Below are 25,750 nucleotides of genomic sequence, written 5' to 3' on the forward strand. Positions count from 1 at the left end.
TTTCCGACCACAACGCTATGAGATTAGAAATCAATTACAGGGAGAAAACGTAAAAAACACAAACACATGGAGGCTAAACAATATGTTACTAAATAACCAAGAGATCACTGAAGAAAACAAAGTGGAAATCAGAAATTATCTAGAGGCAAATGACAATGAAAACACAAAAATCCAAAACCTATGGGATGCAGCATAAGCAGTTCTAAGAGGGAAGGTTATTGCAATACAATCCCAGCACAAAAAAAGAAGAAAAATCTCAAATAAACAATCTAACCTTACACCTAAAGGAACTACAGAAATAAGAACAAACAAAACCCAAAGTTAGTAGAAGGAAAGAAATCATAAAGATCAGAGCAGAAGTAAATGAAATGGAAACAAAGAAAACAATAGCAAAGATCAATAAAACTAAAAGCTGGTTCTTTGAGAAGATAAACAAAATTGATAAACCTTTAGCCAGACTCATCAAGAAAAAGAGGGAGAGGACTCAAATCAATAAAATTAGAAATGAAAAAGGAGAAGTTACAACAGACACCACAGAAATATAAAGCACCATAAAAGACTCCTACAAGCAACTCTATGCCAAAAAAATGGAAAACCTGCAAGAAATGGACAAATTCTTAGAAAGGTATAACCTTCCAAGACTGAACCAGGAAGAAACAGAAAATATGAACAGACCAATCACAAGTAATGAAATTGAAACTGTGATTAAAAATCTTCCAACAAACATAAGTCCAGGACCAGATGGCTTCACAGGTGAATTCTATCAAACATTTAGAGAAGAGCTAACACCCATCCTTCTTAAACTCTCCCAAAAAACTGCAGAGGAAGGAACACTCCCGAACTCATTTTATGAGGCCACCATCACCCTGATACCAAAACCTGACAAAGACACGACAAAAAAAGAAAATTACAGACCAATATCATGATGAATATAGATGCAAAAATCCTCAACAAAATACTAGCAAACAGACTCCAACAACACATTAAAAGGATCAAACACCATGATCAAGTGGGATTTATCCCAGGGATGCAAGGATTCTTCAACATACACAAATCAATCAATGTGATACACCATATTAACAAATTGATGAATAAAAACCATATGATCATCTCAACAGATGCAGAAAAAGCTTTTGACAAAATTCAACACCCATTTAAGATAAAAACTCTCCAGAAAGTGGGCATAGAGGGAACCTACCTCAACATAATAAAGGCGATATATGACAAACCCACAGCAAACATCATTCTCAATGGTGAAAAACCGTAAGCATTTCCTCTAAGATCAGGAACAAGACAAGGATGTCCACTCTCACCTCTATTATTCAACATAGTTTTGGAAGTCCTAGCCATGGCAATCAGAGAAGGGAAAGAAATAAAAGGAATACAAATTGGAAAAGAAGAAGTAAAGCTGTCACTCTTTGCAGATGACATGATACTATATATAGATAATCCTAAAGATGCCACCAGAAAACTAGAGCTAATCAATGAATTTGGTAAAGTTACAGAATACAAAATTAATGCACAGAAATTTCCTTTATTCCTATACACTAAGAACGAAAGATCAGAAAGAGAAATTAAGGAAACAATCCCATTCACCATTGCAACAAAAAGAATAAAACACCTAGGAATAAACCTACCTAAGGAAGTAAAAGACCTGTACTCAGAAAACTACAAGACACTGATGAAAGAAATCAAAGATGACACAAACAGATGGAGAGATATACTGTGTTCTTGGATTGGAAAAATCAATATTGTGAAAATGACTATACTACCCAAAGCAATCTACAGATTCAATGCAATCCTTATCAAATTACCAGTGGCATTTTTTCACAGAACTAGAACAAAAAATCTTAAAATCTGTATGGAGACACAAAAGACCCCAAATAGCCAAAGCTATCTTGAGAAAGAAAAATGGAGCTGGAGGAATCAGGCTCCTGGACTTCAGAATATACTACAAAGCTACAGTAACCAAGACAGAATGGTACTGGCACAAAAACAGAAATATAGATCAATGGAACAGGATAGAAAGCCCAGAGATAAACCCATGCACCTATGGTCAACTAATCTATGAAAAAGGAGGCAAGGATATTCACTGGAGAAAAGAGAGTCTCTTCAATAAGTGGTGCTGGGAAAACTGGACAGCTACGTGTAAAAGAATGAAATTAGAACACTCCCTAACACCATACACAAAAATAAACTCAAAATGGATTAAAGACCTAAGTGTAAGACCAGACACTATAAAACTCTTAGAGGAAAACATAGGAAGAACACTCTTTGACATAAATCACAGCAAGATCTTTTTTGACCCACATCCTAGAGTAATGGAAATAAAAACAAAAATAGACAAATGGGACCTAATGAAACTTAAAACCTTTTGCACAGCAAAGGAAACTATAAATAAGACAAAAAGACAGCGCTCAGAATGGGAGAAAATATTTTCAAAGGAATCAATGGACAAAGGATTAATCTCCAAAATATATAAACAGCTCATGAAGCTCAATATTAAAAAAACAAAGAACCCAATCGAAAAATGGGCAGAAGACTTAAATAGACATCTCTCCAAAGAAGACATACAGATGGCCAAGAGGCACATGAAAAGCTGCTCAACATCACTAATTATTAGAGAAATGCAAATCAAAACTACAATGAGGTATCACCTCACATCGGTTAGAATGAGCATCATCAGAAAATCTACAAACAACGAATGCTGGAGAGGGTGTGGAGAAAAGGGAACCCTCTTGCACTGTTTGTGGGAATGTATATTGATACAGCCAATATACAGATATATTGGAGAACAGTATGGAGGTTCCTTAAAAAACTAAATATAGAATTACCATATGACCCAGCAATCCCACTATTGGGCACATACCCAGAGAAAACCATAATTCAAAAAGACACATGCGACTGATGTCCTCGAGCCCCACCCCCACGGGGTCGCCTGCCGGTTGGAACAGCAGCCCCCCAGCACGCAGGGCGACGAGGCCGGCGCCAAAGTGAGCGCAGCATGGAGGGGCCTGCCTAACTGGGGCCCATGGCCCTGTGTCTTCTGGCTGCGACGCGGGTCCTGCACACGCTGGGAGGCGAGCCGGGGCCCCCAGGCGGGTGTGGGCACCGTGTCCACAGCCAGCGTCCCCGAGGCCGCACTCGGGCCATGATGACCAGTGAAGCTGCGCTGCGACAGTGCAGCCGACTTCTTCCCTGTGTCCAGTAGTGGTCTGGAGTGTTATTTGTCGAGGTGTAAAGAACTCTACCACTCTTAAGACAGTAAACTTCACGGGGTGTAATCTGACATGGCAGGGAGCAGATCACATGGCCAAGATCTTAAAGTATCAGGCTACCGGAAGGCATGAAGAAACCTGGGCTGAGAGTCTTCATTCCAGGAGACCTGATCTTGACTGTACGGCTGGTTTGAGGCGCATCACTCTGAACTGCAACACGTTCATTGGTGACCTGGGTGCAAGTGCTTTGGCAGAATCTCTTAGTGAGGATTTATGGCTTAGAGCACTTGACCTGCAGCAGTGTGGCCTCACCAGTGAAGGAGCAAAGGCTTTACTAAAGGCCCTTGAAAGCAACAGAACTCTGGTCGTTTTGGATATAAGAAAAAAATCCACTTGTTGATCATTCTGTGATGAAAGCAGTTATCCAAAAAGTTCTCCAGGTGTAAGGAGTGCTAAGTCAGAGGCTCAAAGATTTGGAAAGAGATAGTTTAACAGAAAAGGAATGCGTGAAGGAGAAATGGAATCTCTTGCCTGAATTTCTGCAGACAGAAATAAAGAATCAGTTATGTGACTTGGAAACCAAATGGCATAAAGAAGAATTATCAGAGGTTAAGTCATCAGCATCCTGGCAGCTAGAAAACGTTTCCTCCCGTGTAACTTGTCTGTGACCAGGGAGGCAGGATCATCCCACCTCTCCCTGTTACCTGATAGTTATAAAGGAAGCGCATGTGTTTCCTTATTCTCTCATGGCCACTTGTTGACATTCACTGCTACTTAAATTATCCTTTCCTGCTGTAGGAGGGCTACCTGGCTAAAGTCAAATCCCTTTTAAATACAGATTTGTCCTTGGGAAAAAAAAAAAAAAAAAGACACATGCACCCCAGTGTTCACTGCATCACTATTTACAATAACCAGGTCATGGAAGCAACCTAAGTACCCATCAACAGACAAATGGATAAAGAAGTTGTGGTACATATATACAACGGAATATTACTCAGCCACAGAAAGGAACAAAATTGGGTCATTTGTAGAGACCTGGATGGACCTAGAGACTGTCATACAGAGTGAAGTAAGTCAGAAAGGGAAAAACAAATATCGTGTATTAATGCATATATGTGGAATCTAGAAAAATGGTACAGATGAACCAGTTTGCAAAGCAGAAATAGAGACACAGATGTAGAGAACAAACGTATGGACACCAAGGGGGGAAGGTGAGGAGGGGTGGTGGTGGTGGGACGAATTGGGAGATTGGGATTGACATATATACACTAATATGTATAAAACAGATAACTAATAAGTACCTGCTGTATAAAAAATAAATAAATAAAGATGTTCAAAAAAATGCATATTATATAAAATAATGACAAATGGAATGGTTCTGTTCAATAAACAAGGAATATGAGGAGATTTTAAAAAAATGAAAAGTTGCAGGATACAAAATAAATATTAAAAAATCAGTTGTATCTCTATACACTAACAGTGAACTACCCTAAAAATAAAATCCCACTTGCAATAGCACTAAAAAGAATAAACTGCTTAGGAGTAAACTCAACTAATGAGGTGAAAGACTTGTATACTGGAAACTTCAAAACATTTATGAATGAAATTAAAGAAGACACGAATTAATGGAAAGACATCCATTCATAGATTCAACCATTCATAGTGTTCATAGATTGGAAGAATTAATACGGTTAAGATATCCCTACTACTCAAAGTGATCTACCAATTCTGAGCAATCCTTATCAAAATCCCAATGGCATATTTTCAGACTTAGAAAAAATGTCCTAAAATTCATATGGAACCACAAAGGACACAGAATAGCCAAAAAAATCTTGAGGAAGAAGAACAAAGCTGGAGCTATCACACTTCCTGAATTTAAATATATTACAAAGCTACAGTAATTAAAACAGTGTGGTGCTGGCATGAAGACAAACCAACCGAACAAAATAGAGAGCCCAGAAATAAACCCACACACATACAGTCAACTCATCTTCAATAAAGGTGTCAAGAATATACAATGGGAAAAAGACAGTCTCTTAAATAAGTGGTGATGGGAAAACTGGATATCCACATGGAAAAGAATAAAGTTCGACCCTTATCTTACACAATATATGAAAATTATCTCTAAATGGATTAAAGACCTAAACATAAGACCTAAAACTATAATACTTAAAGAAAATATAGGGGAAAATCTTCTTGACATTGAATTTGGCAATTATTCCTTGAATATGACACTAAAAGCACAGGCAACAAAAGTAAAAATAGACAAATGAGACCACATCAAACTTTTAAACTTATGTAACATATGAATGGGAGAACGTATTTCCAAACCACATATGTAATAAGGGGTTAATATCCAGCATATATAAAGAACCCCTAAAATTCAACAACAAATAAACAAATAACCCAATTAAAATATGAACAAAGACTTGAATAGACATTTCTTCAAAGATGATATATAAAATGGCCAGCAAACATAATAAAAAGTGCTCAATGTTACTAATCATTAGAAATGCAAAACAAAACCACAACTGAGAAATCATCTCACACCCATTAGTTGGCTACTATTAAAAAAGAAAGAAAGAAAGAAAGAAAATAACCAATGTTGCCCTACTGTTCAGCAAACCACTTCTGGGTATATAACCAAAGGAACTGAAAGCCGGATCTTGGAAGAGATATTCACATACCCATGGTCATAGCATCTTTATTCACAAGAGCCAAAAGGTGGATACAACCCAAATGTCTATCAAAGGATGAACAGATAAAATATGGAACAATTTTATCTGTTAATCAAGGCATGAACAGATAAAATTGTATATATATACAATGAAATATTATTCAGCCTTAAAAAGGAAGGAAATCTTGTCACAGGCTACAACATGGAAGAACCTTGAGGACATCATGCTAAGTGAAATAAGCCCATCACAGCAAGACAAATAGTATATGATTCCACTTATATGAACTTCCTAAGGTAGTCAAATTTATAGAAACAGAAAGTAGAATAGTGGTTGCCAGGGGCTGGGGAAAGGGGAATGGAAGAGCTGTTGTTTAATGGGTACAAGCTTTAGCTTTGCAAGATGAAAAAATTATAGAGATCTATGGCATAATAATTTGAACATGCTTAACTCTACTAAAAGTGTACACTTAACAATGGTTGAGATGGTAAATTTTATGTAATGTGTTTTTACCACAACCAAAAAAAAAAAACACTTATACTCTCAAAACTACAAAATACTGTTGAAAAGAACTAAAGATATAAATAAATGGAAAAACATCCTATGCTTATAGATCAAAAGACTTAATATTATAAGATGGCAATACTCCCCAAAATGATCTACAGATTCAACACAGAATTATATGGAGAAATTTACAAATCCACCAGAGTAAGAGATTTTTATTTTTCTCTCCCAGTAATTGATGCATCAAGCAGATTAAAAAAAAAAAAGCTTTAATTTAAATATAGAAGTTTTGAACATAATTATCAAACTTGATTAAGTATATTCTATATGACAGAAAATATGCATTGTTTTCAAAAGCACATTACATTGATGACATTTTAGTACACAAATCATATCTCAACAGATTTTTAAGTACCTGTATCAGAGGCATAACCCTCTGATCACAATACAAAAGTAAAGTTTAATAAAAATTAAAAATCTTAAGTAAATATTATCATTTGTAAGTTTAAAAACACATTTCTAAATAATAATATGTGAAAGAATAAAGTGTACTTGGAAAACTCAATTACCTGTCAAATTGTGAGTTACCTATCAAACTGTGAGGTGTAGCTAAATCTTATGTTTAGAGGAATTTTATAACCTTTAAATGATTATACTCAGAAATAAAAAAAATTGTAAGTGCAGTCAATCAATCAATGGTGTAAAGATTGAAAAAAGAATCAAAATTATTATTAACAGAAGTAATGACTATGTAAGTAGAAAATCCATGATTTAAGGACAAATTATTAGAACTATTATGTGAGTTCAGCAAGTTTACTGGATATAAGATTGATGTTTAATGGAATAAGTGCATACCTATCAATAATTACTTTAAATGTCAATGGAGTAAATGCTCCAGTCAGAAGACACAGGCTGGCTGACTGCATAAAAGAACAAGACCCTTCAACATGCTGCCTATAAAAGACTCACTTCAGTGCAAAAGGCACACACATACTGAAAATGAGGGGACAGAAAAAGATATGTCATGCAAGCGGAAATGACAAGAAATCAGGGGTAGCAATTCTCATATCAGGAAAAGCAGACTTTAAAACAAAGCCTTTAACGAAAGACAAAGAAGGGCATTATATAATGATAAAGGGATCAATACAAAAACAGGGCATTATACTTGTTAACAAATACACCCAAAACAGGAGCACCTAAACAGATAAAGCAAACACTAACGGACATAAAGGGAGAGACTGACAATAGTACAATAATAGTAGAAGACTTTAACACTACACTGACATCAATGAACAGATCATCCAGACAGAAAACCAATAAGGCAACAGAAGTCTCTAATGACACAATAAACCAGCTGGACTTAATTAATATCTATAGGACATTACATCTTAAAAAACCAGAATACACCTTCTTTTCAAGCGCATATAAAATGTTCTCCAGGATAGATCACATACTAGGTCATAAAACAAGCCTCAACAAAGTTAAGAGGATAGAAATTATATCAAGCATTTTTTTCCCAACCACAAAGTATAAAACTAGAAGTCAACTACAGAAAGAAAAAGGGGAAAAGAACAAACACATAGAGTCTCAAAAACATGACCAGCTGCTATTAAAAAGCCAATGGGTCAATGATAAAATCAAGGAGGAAATCAGAAAATACCTCAAGACAAATGAAAATGAAAATGAAAACACAACTTTATAAAATCTATAGGAGGCAGCAAAAGCAGTTCTAAGAGGAAAGTTCATAAAGATACAGGCCCTCCTCAAGAAACAAGAAAAATGGCAAATAAACAACCTAACCTACTACCCAAAAGAATTAGGAAAAGAACAAACAAAGTCCAAAGTCAGCAGAAGGAAGGAAATAATAAGGATCAAAGAGGAAATAAATAAAATAGAGATCAAAAAAAATAGAAAAGATCAATGAAACCAAGAGGTAGTTTTCTGAAAACATAAAGCAAATTGACAAATCTTTAGCTAGGCTCACCAAGAAGAAACGAAAGAGGAACCAAATAAAACAAGAAATGAAAGAGGAGAAATAACAATTGATAGGACAACACATTACATAAAATAGACATACAAAAAAAGTAAGAGAATACTATGAAGAGTTATATGCCAACAAATTGGACAACCTAGAAGAAATGAACAAATTTCCAGAAACATATAGCCTACCAAGACTTAGTCAAGAAGAAACAGAAAACTTGAATAGACCAATTGCTGAATATGATATAGAATCTGTAATTTAAAAATAATTCCTGCAAACAAAAGTCCAGAACCAGATAAACTGACTGGGGAATACCAAACATATGAAGAACTTACACCTGTTCTTTTCAAATTATTCCAAAAACCTAAAGAGGAAGGAACACTCCAAATTCATTCGATGAGGCCACCATTACCCTGATACCAAAAGCAGACCAAGATACTACCAAAAAATGAGAAAGTTGCAGGCCAACATTTTTTTTTAACATCTTTATTGGAGTATAACTGCTTTACAATGGTGTGTTAGTTTCTGCTTTATAACAAAGTGAATCAGTTATACATATACATATATCCCCAAATCTCTTCCCTCTTGCGTCTCCCTCCCTCCCACCCTCCCTATCCCACCCCTCTAGGTGGTCACAAAGCACCTAGCTTATCTCCCTGTGCTATGCGGCTGTTTCCCACTAGCTATCTATTTTACATTTGGCCAACATTTTTGATGAATATATTTATATGAATATAAATCCTCAACAAAATATTAGCAAGCTCAATCCAACAATACATAAAAAGGATCATACACTATGATTAAGTTGGATTTATCCCAGGGTCACAGGATGGTTCAACACACACAAATGAATCAATGTGATACAACACATTAACAGAAGGAAAAACAAAAACCACATGATCATCTCATAGACACTGAAAAAGCATTTGACAAAATTCAACATCCATTCATGATAAAAAAAACCTCTCATCAAAGTGGCTATAGAGGGAACATACCTCAACATAATAAAGGCCATTTACGACAAACTCACAGCCAACATAATACTCAATGGTGAAAATCTGAAAGCCTTCCTGGTAAATTTAGGAACAAGACGAGGATACCAACTCTTGCTGCTTTTATTTAATATAGTATTGGAAGTCCTAGCCACAGCAATCAGACAAAAAAGAGAAATAAAAGGTATCCAAATTGGAAGGGAAGAGGTAAAAATGTCACTATTTCCAGATGACATGATACTCTATATAGAGAACCTTAAAAGTCTCCACCGAAAAACTATTAGAACTGATAAAAGAATTCAGCAAGGCTGCAGGATATAAGATTAATATACAGAAATCTGTTGTGTTTCTACACACTAATAATGAAATATCAGAAAGTTTTAAAACAATCCCATTTAAAACTGCATCCAAAAAAAATAACTAAGAATAAACTTAACCAAGGAGGTGAAAGACCTATACTCTGAAAACTATAAAGCACCGATGAAGGAAATTGACAATGATACAAAGAAATGTAAAGATACTCCATGCTCTTGGATTGGAAGAATTAATATTATTAAAATGGCAATACTACTCAAAGCAATCTACAGATTTAATGCAATCCCTATCAAAACACCCATGACATTTTTCACAGAATTAGAATAAATAATCCTAAAATTTATATGGAACCACAAAAGACCCAGAATTGTCAAAGCAATCCTGAGAACAAAGAACAAAGCTGGAGGTATAACCCTCCCAGACTTCAGACAATACTACAAAGTTAGAGTAATCAAAACAGTGTGGTACTGGCACAAAAACAGACACATAGTTCAATGGAACAGAAGAGAGAGCCCAGAAATAAACCCATACACCTACAGTCAATTAATCTTCGACAAAGGAGGCAAGAATATATAATGGAGAAAAGACAGTCTCTTCAACAAGTGATGTTGGGGAAACTGGACAGCCAATTGCAAAACAATGAGATTAGAATGTTCCCTCACACCATACACAAAAATAAATTCAAAGTGATTTAAAGACCTAAATATAATAAGACATGACACCATAAAACTCCTAGAAAAAAACATATGCAAAACACCCTTTGACATAAATCATAGCAATATTTGGCAGATCAGTCTCCTGAGGCAAAAGAAATAAACACAAAAATAAACAAATGAGACCTAATTAAACTTAAAAGCTTTTGCACAACAAGGAAACCATCAACAAAGAGGAAAGCAACCTACCAAATGGGAGAAAATATTTGCAAATAAAGTGACTGACAAGGGGTTACCATTTGAAATATACAAACCGCTCATACAATGCAATATCAAAAAAACCCAACCCAATCAAAGAGCTGACAGAAAACCTGAATGAAATTTTTTCCAAAGAAGAAATACAGATGACTAACATGAAAAGATGCTCAACATCACTACTTATTAGAAAAATGCAAATCAAAACCGCAATGAGGTATCACCTCACACCTGTCAGAATGGCTATCATCAAAAAATCTATAAATAACAAATGTTGGGAAGGGTGTGGAGAAAAGGGAACCCTCGTACACTGCTGGTGGGAATGTAAATTGGTGCAGCCACTATGGAAAACAGTATAGAGGATGCTTAAAAAACTAAAAATAGACCTACCATATGATCCAGCAATTCCACTCCTGGGTATTTATCTGAAAAAGAACAAAAACACCAAGTCAAGAAGATACCTGCACCCCAATGTTCATAGCGCCACTATTTAAAATAGCCAAGACATGGAAGCAACTCAAATGTCCATTACCAGACACTGGATTAAGAAGATATGCGAAATACGTGTGTGTGTGTGTGTGTGTGTGTGTGTGTGTGTATTCCCACACACAATGGAACATAACTCAGCCATAAAAAAGAATGAAGTATTGCATTCTGCAGCAAAATGAATGAACCTAGAGAATATTGTGGTTAGTGAAATAAGTCAGAAAGAGAAAGACAAATACTGTATGATATCACTTATATGTGGAATCTAAAAAATAATACAAATGAATGTATATGCAAAACAGAAACAGACTCACGGATATCGAAAACAAACTTGTGGCCACCAAAGGGGAGAGGGAAAGGGGGAGCAAAAAGTTAGGGGTATGGGATTAACGGATACAAACTACTAGATATTAAAAAAGGAACAAGGATATACTGTATAGCACAGAGAATTATACTCAGTATCTTGTAATACCGTATAGTGGCGTATAATCTGCAAAAGTACTGAATACCTGAAACTAACACAATATTATAAACCAACTTTACTTCAATAAAAAAGGTTAATATTTAAAAATCTATTGTATCTCTATATACAATCAATAACATTTAGAAATATACTTTTTAAAGATCATATTTATAATAGCAACAAAAATAAGGTTGCTCAGAAAAAATCTAAGAAAGCATGTATAATAGATTTATGGAGAAAATATAAAAGTTTATTGAAATACACTAAAGAAAACCTAAATAAATAGAGAGGTCCTCATGGATGGAATGACTGTTAGTAAAACAGTTTTCCTCAAGGTAAACTATCCAATGCAATTCCAATTTTAAAAATAATGGACAGAGTTGAGTTTCAAAAAATTTTTGCACGATTTCATAACAAAACAATTTTAAGTTTAATAGAGTAGGAGGGCGTTTAGTGAAGCTTGAAAATTAAAAGGGAGGCAGAGTCCTAATAGCACTTTTACTAACCATCTCAGAAAGAATCATACATCACACAAAATTGCCAGATTTTAGAATCCTGGATGTTCATATTTTGCTATAATTTTTTCTATTGTTATTAACTATGAAATCCTTAAATGAGCTTTTATTAGGAGTCAGGGAGAAGAGAGTGAGGGGCTGGAGAGACTACATCACCCTCCTTTGCCAGCTGTGTGAAGGGGGAAAAGAAGGGTTATTACAGCTACAAGGGGAAGGAAAGAAAACCAGGACATAGAGGCCTGCCACCAGGAAGAAATGAGAATTTGGGGAACCCATGTGGGCCTGAAAAGACCTGTGGAGTTTTCTGGTAGGCTGCTTACAACCAGTGACACCACAATACAAACTGAATTAATTTGAAAAACTGCGGAGGGTGGGTGGGAAGCAAAGGAAAATGAGCCAATTGTACTAATTGTAAGAGTTGAATTACTCTCTGTACTATAGTCAAGTTCCAAATTTGATTCCGCGATTTATAGCTGCCAGGAATAATAAAAACAAAAGTATGACAAGTGTTACAGTGATCATTACTAGAAATGAGGCAACACGTTAAGTTCACAATAAATCCCTAAGTAAAGTGTATAAGAAATCACTGTCAGTCTGGATTCTTACATGCAAGAAACAGATGCCATCTCCAGCTAAGTCACTAAACAGATAGTGGGATAGCTCACAGAATCTACTAAAAGGGACTTATATACAGCCTCAAAACCAAACCACAAAACAAAAAATACATGGAAGCATGTTTCAGAATTGATGTGGAGATAAAATCACTCCCTTCAGTGTCACTGGATACTGCCACTTCCAGCTACTAGTGCAGCTGTGCAGTGCATCTGGCAGCATCTGATTGGTAGAGCCTAGGTCACATGTCTGTGCCCCAGCTGCAAAAGAGGAAGGGAAAGTAAGTATCTGGCACTTTTAGCTCCTATAGTATACCCTACCATACGAACCAAATAATTTTGGGGTTAGGAATTCCACAAACATAAAAAGTGGTTCTGCTGCGGGCAGCCAAAACAGATGATAAATTTCCTGACAATAACCATAACTGTCTTCTGAGTTTGCTCTATAATAAATGAAGTCCATCCTGGGAGGGGCTTAACTAAGATAGCAACTTGTTCCTTGTTCCATACTGACTTACTGACCTAACTCTTCTCAATCCAATGATGTATTATAATCCTGCATTTATTTACTGTTTTCAGTAGAGGCTCTTAATACATCCATGTATGTAGTTTTATTGGATCAATTTAACTTGATCCAAGAGTAGAACCCGGAATGCCTGAAGGAGTGGCTAGACTAGCAAATCCTTCTTATTATCTCAAAGGGCTCTTAATAAAACTGAATCCATCAGTTAAAAAAGCAAATGATTAGGTTAAGAGCAGAAATATCAACATGTAATAAACATTTGTTTACTTTAAAATGAAATTAGCCACTATTTGAACAGAAACTGAAATTCCCACCAAACGATAAATTTCAAAAGTGACAGAGGTGCATACGAAGAATTGAAAACTAAAATAATAAAAAAGCTACTGGGGAGAAGATTAAATCAACTACATGCACAACCATCTCAAAAGACAAAGTGTGCTCTGTTGTAGTGACTGAGTAGTGACTGCAGATGAGAAGGAAGATTCCATAACTGCTTGCTTCTCTCTGTGGCACTGAGTGGAGCCTGCTTTGCTAGATGACTTCAATTGCAGGCTATTTCAAAAGGTGGATACAGGGACAGTATATTATTTAGAGTATGGCTGCCAGTGAGGATGGGTGAGGCATGCTTAGGCTTGCTGCAAGATGATGATCCTTGGATTATATGGACAAATCAGCCTGAAACATGTAACCTAAGACTACCCCTCAGAAATCTCCAGGTCCAACGCTTAACCAGTATCTAAAATGTCCTCTACTGATAACATAATATGTGGAATTAGAAGGAAATGCTCCTGGAAAGGGAAGAGATGGAAAATATGAATCTGAGTTGCTGAGAGAAGAAAGCCCTTTTCAGCTGCTCACAGAGATGCTGTCTGTCCCAGGGGCAGTCTGGGCTTCTCTCCATACCTTCATCAAAACCGCTTCTCTACTGCTCTTGCTTAACAAACCCAAGCGCTGTATGTGAGTCACTTTTACCAGCAATACAGACAGGCCTCGGTAACTGTTGAACATCATGAACAAACAATCCTGACTCACTAAAAAGAAAAAAATATACATTAAACATAATAGCCAGATTGAAGCAGAGAAAAAAATTCAGGGCAGAAAGAGAGTTATCTGATAATGCATGAGATTGTTTTGGTTGATATTGCTGCTGATTAATAAGGATTTATTTTTAATACCAGATTTTCAACATATAATTTTCTCAACCCATTTAGAACAACACTGGGGTTAACACTATTCAGAGGTTGTCATTTTACTGTGAAAAATGGAAAACTGCTTAGAGCTAACATTACGAGATTTTGATCTACTTATTATTTCTTAGTTAATAGAAGCCAATAAAGTCAACATACCTTCAAAAAAAGGTATCGGTTTAGGCTGGTGATATTTTTTCCCCCAATTTTCTGTTAGTATTCCTAATTACAACACACACACACACTCTCTCTCTTTTCCAAGAATATGGAAGACTAAAAGATGTGAAAATCTTTTACCACAGAAAGTTAAAAATGCTGACAAATACAGCACTCTGTTAAGTGTATAGGCGAGATGTCAATAAAGTGAATTTCCAAGGGCCCCAAAACAAGAGGGAACAGAAAAACAAAGCAGTAATAGGATGGGAAGGGGAGCTTCTGATATCAGGAATCAAGATTTGGGTTGTAATAGCCACTCACTGACGGAGATAAAACTTTGAAACCAAGAAAGCAAGACATCGGAATCAAAATTCCCACACAGAATTGGATCTCTTAAAGAGCTATAAACCAATGGCCAGGAGGTCCTAGAAAATATTACAGGGGGATATGAGAATGCATAAGATGGTGCCATTTGCTGCCATAAGTGGCTTTGGGTCAGGAGAAACATCTTGTGAGAAAGTCTGCCTTCAGGTTGGTTTGGTATTTATTTTAGTTGCATGGTCTGGGTACTCCAAGTCAAGAAATTAACAAATTACAGACTGGTAATATTTTTGTGAGGCCTGATAGAAACAGACAGAAGTTGGGAATTCCCTGGCAGCCCAGTGGTTGGGACTCCCACACTTCCACTGCAGGGGGCATGGGTTCGATCCCTGGTTGGGTAACTAGGATCCCACAGGCCACACAGCGTGGCCAAAAAAATTTTTTTAATAAAATAAATAAATAAAAAGAAACAGAAGCAAAATGCTTTGGAAGGATTCACCTAAAACCCAGGCTACATAGGATTTTTATGGATAAAGCCCCACTTAAAATGAACTCATTTTCCAAAATACAAAACTCAAAAGGGAACAATCTTCCATAAAGAAATGCCAGCAAAGATAAAGAGAGAGCCAGATTATATTCATAAGAATGTGAGATAATGGAGAACTTAATTACATAAATCCTATTACACAAGTAATTTTGAGCATAATGGAAAATATGCTAACATATATAGAGAGAGAAATTTTTTCTGGAGCTATATTGTAAAGAAACTAATTATGTAGGTCTAATAAATAGCATAAGGGACTTTGAATACCAAAACGAGTTGTATAACCAACAGTGATTGGGCAGAAAATAAAAGACTGTAGTGATGGAAAACAGATCAGTGGGTTGCCATGGGTTAGAGGTAAGGGGAGGGTATAACTACAAAGAGAGTTTTTTGGAGTGATGGAACTGTTCTGTTTCCTGATTGTGGTTGTGGATACATGAATCTGTATAGGTGTTTGAATTCATGGCACTGTGCACCCACAAAAAATCAATTTTGCTGTATGACAATTTAAAAATAAAAATAAAGAAGTGTTTTTAAATATACTTTAGAAAACAAAGTAGAATTATAGAAATGAAAGATATAAAAATATAGTCATTAAAAATAAAACTCATTGGAAGGGTTAAACAGCAGGTGAACACAACTGAGGAGAAAGAGTTGGTCAACTGTATAATAGACCTGAAGAAATTACCCAAAATGAGAGAGAGAGAGAGAGAGCGCGAAAGAGCAAGAGACAGCAAGAGAATGAATATGCAAGAGATGTTAAGAGACACAGAGTAAAGGAAGACTAACATAAAATCTAATAGAAGTGCCAGGTGGAAAGAACAGAGAAAATGAGAGACTAGAGGACTGACAGGCAATGTTTGAGAAAAATACAAAGACTGAAATGTTTACCAAAATTACAGAGAAATATAAATATTTAGATTCAGGAAACAAAATAAGTTCCAAGATAGAGAAATTAAATTCATACCTAGACAAATACTGTTGAAAATGCAGAAAATTCTTAAAAACAACTAAAGATAAAAGATTACCTACAAAAGAACACTCATCAGTATACTAGCAGATTTGTAATCATCAGCAATAGAAGTCATAAATCAGTGGAAAGAATTACCAGAATATACACTGAACTATGCCCTATGATTTTAAAAGTGAATTCTTTTTGAGAAGAAAAAAAGAAGTTGAGTCATCTCTTTTCCTGTCAAAGATTGCTTGGCAGTAATTCTGTAAATCAGAAGAATAGCCTGGCAACTGAAAACTGAACCCAGCAATTGAAACAAATGTTAAATCACAGGTATTTTCCACTAATTAAGGCTATGTGATTCTATGAAGGAATGTGCCTGGGTTAATGGTCAAGTGAAAAAAGCTTATTGAAGAAACAGCATGTGATATCTAAGTACAATGCCAGATGTTGGGGTCAACTAACCTAGATTTTGGCTATTTAGACAAGAGAGACACAATGGTGGTCAGCAGTGTTTAATTTACATAAAGTTCTAATGCACTGACCTGTAAAGCCTGTCACATAATATTCTTAATGCTTAATAGTTTATATGTAATAAAATAAAGCTATCAATGTATTTCAAATGGTTTGATTAGATTTTCAGGGCTATTCTTTCTCATAAATGATACTTTTTTTTTTTTTTTACTACAAAAGTAATTCCTGTGTGTTGTAGAAAATTTTTAAAATATACACAAGTCACGAGAAAAAATATTTGTATTTCCTCTAATCTCATCACCCAAAGAAAACATTTATCAGCTTTTTAGAATATTCCAAGTATACCCTATTTTATTATTTTTTAATTAAAATTTTTATTTTGAGAGACTTACAGATTCACATGCAATTCTAGGAAATAATACAGACAGATACTGGGAAGCCTCCATCCAGTTTCCCCCAACAGTAACATCTTGTAAAACTATAGTACAATATCATAGCCAGGATATTAACATTAATACAGTCAAAACACAACATTTCCTTCACCACAAGAATTTTTCACATTGCCCTTTTAAAACAAACCTGAGAATTCCAAGTTTTATACTTAATAGCAAACCATCATAGAATACTCCATTATAACATAAAGTTAATTCTACTGTGGATTATTTTCATTCTCTTGCACTCTCTCTGAACTTTGGACATCCTCATTATTCACCAACATCAGCAATATAAATGGCTTCTTCTATATTTGTGAGTAACTGATCAGTCACCTTCCCCCTTACAACGGGGAGAAGGATCTATGATAAGCATAAAAATACTATGTGATAAGCGTAACAATAGCTAACATTCATTCTACACTTTCCGTGTGCCAGACAGTATGCTATTCATTTAACAAGTATTAAATATTTTGATTCTCACAACACATCCATGAGGCAGATACTATTAAACTCCCCATTATGTAGATGAGGAAACTAAGGCTCAAGAATGTTAGGTAACTTGCCCAAGTCACACACAGTTAACAGTGGCATAACCAGGATCAAATCCATAAGGTTTTAGGGAAAGTGGAGGTGTTAGGGAAAAAGAAAAACTAGTGTAGGTAAGAAGGATCAGCAGAGGAGTGTGCAGGCTGTAAGCAACACTAAATAGAACAGTCAGCATAAGAAAATGACACCTGATGATGAGAGAATTAGTTTTGGGGGAAGAGGAGTCCAGGTAGAAAGGACAGTTCTAAGACCCAAAGTTGGGGAGGGCCTGGCATGTTTGAAGAATGGCCAGGAGGCTGGTGTGGCTAAAGCAAAATGATCTAGTGGAAGAGTAGCAGTAGATGAGGTAAAGAGACATATATAGGCATGAAAGTCACTGAAAAGTTTTGGGATTTTTTTTGAGGGACAGTGGTGTCTTTGTGGGTTTTTCCTTTGTTTTTAATAACAGCTTTATTGTATTACAATTCACATACCATAAAGTTCACACTAATGAAGTGTACAATTCAGTAGTTTATAGTATATTCAGAGCTGTGATACCATTATCACAATCCAACTCCAGAGTATTTTCATCACCCACTAAAGAATCCCCATACTTAGCAGCTTTTCCTCATTTTACCCTTCCCCTAACCCCTGGAAACCACTAATTTACTTCCTGTCTCTATGGAATTGCCTATTCTGGACATTTCATATAAAAAGAATCACACAATACGTGGCCTTCTGTGTCTGGATTCTTCTGCTTGGCGTAACACTTTCAAGGTTCAGCCACACTGTAGCATGTATCAGTACTTTGTTACTTTTTAGGGCTGAATGATACCACATTTTGTATATCAATTTGGCACTGGGCTACACAACTGACAAATATGTTTGCTGGTATATTATAAAGGATACAACTCAGGAATAGACAAATGGAAGCGATGCATAGGGAAAGGTACTGGCAGGTGCTGGTGGTGAATGAGGAGTATTTGTTGAGGTGCTGCATAAAGCTTCCATGCCCTCTCCAGGCACACCTCCCAGGACCTCAACATATTCACCAACTGAGTTCTCTAAACCCCACTGATCAGGAGTTTGTACGCACATTTCATTGCACAGACATGATTCATTAAATTATTGGCCATTGGTGACTGAACTCAATCTACAGCTCCCCTCTCCTCCTCTGAGGTGGGGATGGGGGACTGAAAGATCAAACCCTCTTATTCTGGCTTGATCTTTTCTAGCCCCGAATCTGAAGCTATGTAGGAGTCCCAGTCAGGAGTCATCTCATTAGCATATAAAAAACGCTCTTATCTCTCAGGAGATTCCTAGGGTTTTAGCAGCTCTGTGCCGAGAAGGAGGTGGGGCCAGCAAAGACCAAATATATTTCTTATTATGCCACAATACCATGTAGTAATATTTGATTTTTGAACCCCAGAAGTAGAATAGGTACTAAAATTTTAGAATGTACCAGTTATGCAGCTGAATTCTGATATTCTCCCCTCTGATTTTGTCTAGTATTTTGTCTAGTATTTTAATCCACCATCATTTCTGAAACACCTGAACAACATCTGCCATCCCAGCTCCAATTGGGAAGAGACACCTATTTAAAAAAATCCAAGAAACACCTCATGGGTTGTCATTCTCTTGCATTCACACTTATCACCAAGGCATTGTCTGCCCCAAGTTGTATACTGGTGCATCCTTGGCTAATTTCAAGACAGCACTAGCTATTTGTTACTACCATTTGAAAAAGAGCAAGTTTCCTACATCTGGGGCTAAAAATAACGGTAGGCCATCTACCTCTTTAATGTTCTAAAATCTTGACGAGAAGACAAACATGGCCAAATCTAGGAGTACGGCCAAGATGCCATGTAATGGCTACAACAAATTAAAATGTCACAACAGCTGCCAAGAAATCCCCCAAAAGTACCTGAGGCAACTGATGCTAAAAGATGATAAAGAAGATTCTGGAGACCATGGGATTGTCAACAAAAAATTCAAAGAAGCCAGAAAAAAAAAGTCAGTGAAATAGTTGTCAAAGTAGACAAGAGCAAGAGATAGGACTCAAAAAGAAGCCAAGTGTCATTTAGGAAGCAATTATCTGATAACATAAAACTCAGAGCCCTCTTGGACTTAACCTTCATGTACATATTAAATATCAGTTAACTGATAAGGCTTGGTGGATTATATTTGCCAAAGGTTATTTGTATTTCAAAAAGAAATTAACTTCTGAAACAATGGAATGCTTTAATTCATTCAACAAATATTTGCTAAGCACCTACTGGGGATATGATGGTGAGCACAAGGGAAACTTTTGCTGGGGTCATGGAGTTTAGGAGCTAGAGGTAAAGTCAAATATCAATCAAACAACACTAACATCTGTGCAATTACAAGCTGAGGTAAATAAGTGTTCCAAAAAGAAGGAAAATCATTTTGTGAGAGTTTATACCAAAGAATCTAAATCAAGGAAGTATCCTGGAAGAAATAACCATTAAACTGAGATCTGAAGGATGAGTTGGGTTGAATGGTCTGAGCCTTAAAGTGAAACAGGATTTTTACCGAAGAGCTGGTGTATTACTTTGTTAGGGCTGCCATAACAAAGTATCACAAACTAGGTGGCTTAAACAACAGAAATTTATTGTCTCAGTTCTAAAAGCTAGAAGTCAAGGTGTCAGGAAAATTGGTTCCTTCTGAGAGTGGTGAGGGAGAATCTGTTCCATTCCTCTCTCCCAGATTCTGGCAGTTTGCTGGCAATCTTCGGTGCTCCTTGGCTTGTAGATTTTCTGCTTCATCTTCATATGGCATTCGCCCTGTGCGCATATCTGTGCCTAAATTTCCCCTTTTTATAAGGACGCCAGTCATATTAAATTAGGGGTTCACCTTAATCCTCATCTTAATTGACTATATCTGCAATGACCCTATTTCCAAACAAGGTCACATTTTGAGGGTAGGACTTCAACATATGTATTTTGCAGGTATAAAATTCAATCCGTAACAGCTGGGGAAGTTACAGTGGAAAGTAAAAAGGGTCTCAAATTCACCTCTTGACTTCAGATGGGTTGCTAATGAGAATAAAAATTTTCACTTCAGAGACCTTCAGGAAATTCCGTGTCCTCAAGGGAGAGTTGGACTGCATTTATACTAAGAAGGAGGCAGAAACTAAGAAGAAATTGAGGCTACAGGGCATTAGCTGATTATGGAGTAGGAATACGAGGGAACACAGTGGAAAGTTTGGGAGGTGGGAGAGGTTTGGGTTAAGGACAAGGGACTATAGACAATTATGAGCATGAAGGGCAGGTAGAGGAAATTGGTCAGGAGTACTTACTTATACTGAGGTCTCTGTGTGATGAAAACAGGAATAAGAAGCAAGATAGCTTTAATCTCAAATGCCTTTTTGAGAAAGGCCAAAAGACCTCCCAGTCTAGAGCAATATCAGGCTCAAGGGTCATAGTCCATGGTCTCCTGGACAGAACTGGGATCAAATACTGGCTCTCCCATTCACTAGACGTATGTGGTTGGGCCAGGTACAGCACCTCTCTAAGCCTCAGCTTCCTCATTTACAAGATGGGTATCGCAATAACTCTTAGTTGAGGAAGCTTGTGCAGTAAATCTCAATATCACTACTGAAGGCCTGGAGGATTCTCATGCCCTCAGCGAATTGTATGATCTCTCAGATTCTCTATTTCCTGATTTTAAAGTTGGAATAGCAATGCCTTATAAGGGGTTGCAAAAATTTGTGGAAATCTTGTTTATTAAAGTGATTTGAAAACAGAAAAATAATGTCAATTTTCCTAGTTATACTGAGCCAAGATTGTGTCCTGTGACTGCGTCTGAATGCACCACAGGAGGGTGCATAAAGAAGGCAGCCTCCACTCTGCATAAGGAAAGCAGCTCCACTCCATTCTACTTTTCTCCTCTTACCCAGTATAAGTTAAACCTGTGTGCCAATTTATCTTCCTTAATCTACCTGGTCCTATTAAGAGATCATTCCTAGTGTCCTCACTCTAGTTCATGGAGGAGGGGAAATCCTTATCCTCTTTGGGCTTACTCTAAAAATGCATATCCAGTCAGAGCCCCAATTTTATTCCCCAGAGATCCTGGATGTCTTAAACTGATCTTGTAAGAGTTTTCATCTTTGGGTTTAGTCTCTGAAAAAATCTCTTTCTGGTCCTGTATGCCTCTTTTCTTCTCTAGAGTCTAGAATAATTAGACAGTATAGTAAGTTGAATAGCATCTTCCCCAAAGGTATGTCCAAGTCCTACCCCCTATTGATTTGGAAATAGGGTGTTGCAGATGTAATTAAATTAAGGATCTCAGCATGAGATTATGCTGGATTTAGAGAGGCACTAAATCCAATAACCAACGTCCTTATAAGAGAAAGGAGAGGAATATTTGACAACACAGAGAGACCCAGAGGAAAAGGCCATGTGAATATTCAGTCAGAGACTGGAGTGATTCAGCTACAAGCCAAGGAATACCAAGGATTTCTGACAACCACTAGAACCAGGAGACAGGCCATGGAAGAGATTCTCCCTCAGAGACTCCAGGAGGAACCAATCCTGCCAACACCTTGATTTTCGACTTCTGGCCTCCAGAACTGTGGGAGAATATATTTCTATTGTTTCAAGCCACTCAATTTGTGGTAATTTTTATGGAAGACTCAGGAAACTAATATAGGCATGTTTCAAACTCAAGAAAAGTTTTCTAAACACTTGTTTTGTGCCATACATGGTGCTAGCCCTTTCATGCAATTTATTCTTCTTAACACCTGAGTCTGTTCTGCACCTAACTCTTTGATGTCCTAGTTGTGTGCAAATGTACAAGACACTTATCAGTCTTGCTGTGGAGCTGGGGGTGGGGTATCAATTTTATTAATTTTTTCAAGATTTAACTTTTATATTGATTTTTTTCTCTTTTGGCTATTTGATTTTTTTACTGATTTCTCCTCTTCAATTTTTCCTTCCTTCTACTTTCTTTACAATTAATTTACTGCTCTTTTTCTAGCCATTTGAGATAATGTTTAGATCAGTGATTTTCAGTCTGCCTTCTTTTCCTTTTTTTTTTATACATTTATTTATTTATTTTTGGCTGTGTTGGGTCCTCGTGGCTGCGCGCGGGCTTTCTCTAGTTGCTGCGCGCGGGCTTTCTCTAGTTGCTGCGTGTGGGCTTTCTCTAGTTGCAGTGAGAGGGGGTTACTCTTCAGTTGTGGTGTGCGGGCCTCTCACCATGGTGGCTTCTCTTGTTGTGCAGCACGGGCTCTAGGTGTGTGGGCTTCAGTAGTTGTGACACGTGGGCTCAGCAGCTGCGGCATGCGGGCCCAGTTGCTCCGCGGCATGTGGGATCCTCCCGGATCAGGGCTCGAACCCGTGTCCCCTGCACTGGCAGGAGGATTCCCAACCACTGCACCACCAGGGAAGCCCTTCTTTTCTAATATTTACATTTAAAGCTAAAAAAAAATTATTCTCTAAGAGTTTTTTCTTTTTCCTCTAAGTTTTTTCTTTTTCTCTTTTTTTCTTGTATTTAATGAGATGCTGATGATAACTAAACTTACTGTGGTAATCATTTCAGATATATGTAAGTCAAATCACTATCCTGTATACCTTTAACTTATATAGTGCTGTATGTCGATTGTATCTCAATAAAACTGGGGAAAAATTATCCTCGAAGCACTGCTTTAATTGCAAACCACAGGTTTTGATATGTTGTATTTACATTATCATTCAAACAAAAATATTTTAAAATTTCTGTTGTCAGACTTCCCTGGCGGTCCAGTTGGTTAAGACTTTGCCTTCCAATGCAGGGGGTGTGGGTTCAATCCCTGGTTGGGGAGCATGTAGTTTTTTGGCTACGTGCCTCATGGCCAAAAACCCAAAAAACATAAAACAGAAGCAATACTGTAACAAATTCAATAAAGACTTTGAAAACGGTCCACATCAAACAAATCTTAATAAAATTTCTGTTGTGATTTCTCTTTTGACCCATAGATTGTTTCAAAATAAACAACTTAAATACCAAATGATGATTTTTCTAGTTATCTTACTGTAAATATCCTTAGCTTAATTCCACTGTGATCAGGAAACATACTCCATGATTTAAATTATTTGAAATTTTTTTAGACTTATATGATTCAATATAAGACCTATTTTGGTAAATGTTCCATATGGACTTGAAAGAATGTATATCACAGAATACCTTATGCCTATAAAGTTTGTTATTCATGATATTCAAATCTTTTATGTTCTCACTAATTTTTGTCTGCTTTTTCTATTAGTTACTAAGAGAGCTATGTTAAAATCTCCAAATATGATTATAAATTATCTATATACTTTATAAGTTCTGACATTTTTTATTTTATATATTTTGAGTCCATATTTTAATATTTTTAAATGCCATTTTTATCATTATAGAATATTCCTTAAGATTTTTAGAAATACTTCTTTGCCTAAAATCCTTCTTTATTGCCACTTCAAATCACTTCTCCTTGGAAGAAACACTGTTGAAAGTTTGATGTATAGCCTTTTAGATCCTTCTCTATAAGTTTATAAACACATATACAATGTATAATTTTGTTGTATGTATGTTTAAAGATGAACGGAATATTATGTACTATTATGCAATTTCCTTTTTCCTCTCTCAATAAGTCTTGAGAATCTTTCTATATTCCTATATTTATAGACCCAAAATCCATCCTCACCAGAATGGATGCCTGTGCCTATTTTTAAAATATTAGCTCCAGAGGCAATTCAATGGAAAAAGGACAGTCTCTTCAACACATGTCGCTGGGACAGTTGGACATCCACATGCAAAAAAATAATCCTAGACAGAGACTTAATACCTTCCACAAAAATTAATTCAAAGTTTATCATAGACCCAAATGTAAAATGCAAAACTATAAAACTTCTAAAAGATAATACAGGAGAAAACCTAGTTGACCTTGGGTCTTGTGAGTTTTTACACAGAACCTCAAAAGCTTGATCCATGAAAGGAAAAATAAGGTAAGCTGGACTTCACTGAAATTAAAAGCTTCTGCTCTGAAAAAGACACTGGTAAGATAATAAAAACACAAGCTACAGACCAGGCGAAAATATATGCAAAACACATAACAATGAAAGACTGGTATCCAAAATACACAAAGGACTCTTAAAACTTAGCAATAAGGGCTTCCCTGGTGGCGCAGTGGTTGAGAATCTGCCTGCCAATGCAGGGGACACGGGTTCGAGCCCTGGTCTGGGAAGATCCCACATGCCGCGGAGTGGCTGGGTCCATGAGCCACAACTACTGAGCCTGCGCATCTGGAGCCTGTGCTCCGCAACAAGAGAGGCCGCAATAGTGAGAGGCCCGCGCACCGCGATGAAGAGTGGCCCCCGCTTGCCGCAACTAGAGAAAAGCCCTTGCACAGAAACAAAGACCCAACACAGCCAAAAATAAATAAAAATAAAATAATTAAAAAGCACAGATTTAAAAAAAACCAAAAACAACTTCGCAATAAGAAAACAACCCAATAAAAAATGTGCAAAAACAAAAATGTGCGGAAGATCTGAAGAGACACCTCTCTAAAGGATATATACATATGGTAAATAAACATATGAAAAGATTCTCAACATAATTTATCATTAAGAATTGAAAATTAAAACAACAGTGAGATGTTACTACATATCAGAACGGCTAATATACCAAAAAACAAAACAAAACCCAAAAAACCTGAGAATACCAACTGCTAGCAAGGATGTGGAGAACAGGATTTATTCATGCTGGTGGGACTCCAAAATGGTACAACCACTTTGGAAGACTGCTGGGCAATTCTTCTGATAAAGCTAAACACAGTATTACCATACAATCCAGTAATCATTCTCCTAAGTATTTACTCAACTGATCTGAAAACATACAAATATTTATAGCAGATTTATTCATATTCAGCAAAACTGGAAGCAACCAAGATGTCCTACAATAGGTGAATAGATAAACTGTG

At 36.5% G+C, this 25,750-nt stretch overlaps 1 long non-coding RNA gene across 1 annotated transcript in view; it reads right to left on the reverse strand.

Annotated features, from left to right (window-relative positions):
• Window positions 1-25,750, reverse strand: part of LOC137770488 (uncharacterized) — a 73,312-nt gene that overhangs the window by 21,625 nt on the left and 25,937 nt on the right. Inside the window, exon 2 of the long non-coding RNA XR_011075180.1 lies at window positions 10,984-11,018. This is a non-coding gene — a long non-coding RNA (uncharacterized lncRNA). The remainder of the gene's footprint in view (window positions 1-10,983; window positions 11,019-25,750) is intronic.

The sequence above is a fragment of the Eschrichtius robustus genome, chromosome 10 (genome assembly GCF_028021215.1).
Source record: "Eschrichtius robustus isolate mEscRob2 chromosome 10, mEscRob2.pri, whole genome shotgun sequence".
Taxonomy (NCBI): domain Eukaryota; kingdom Metazoa; phylum Chordata; class Mammalia; order Artiodactyla; family Eschrichtiidae; genus Eschrichtius; species Eschrichtius robustus.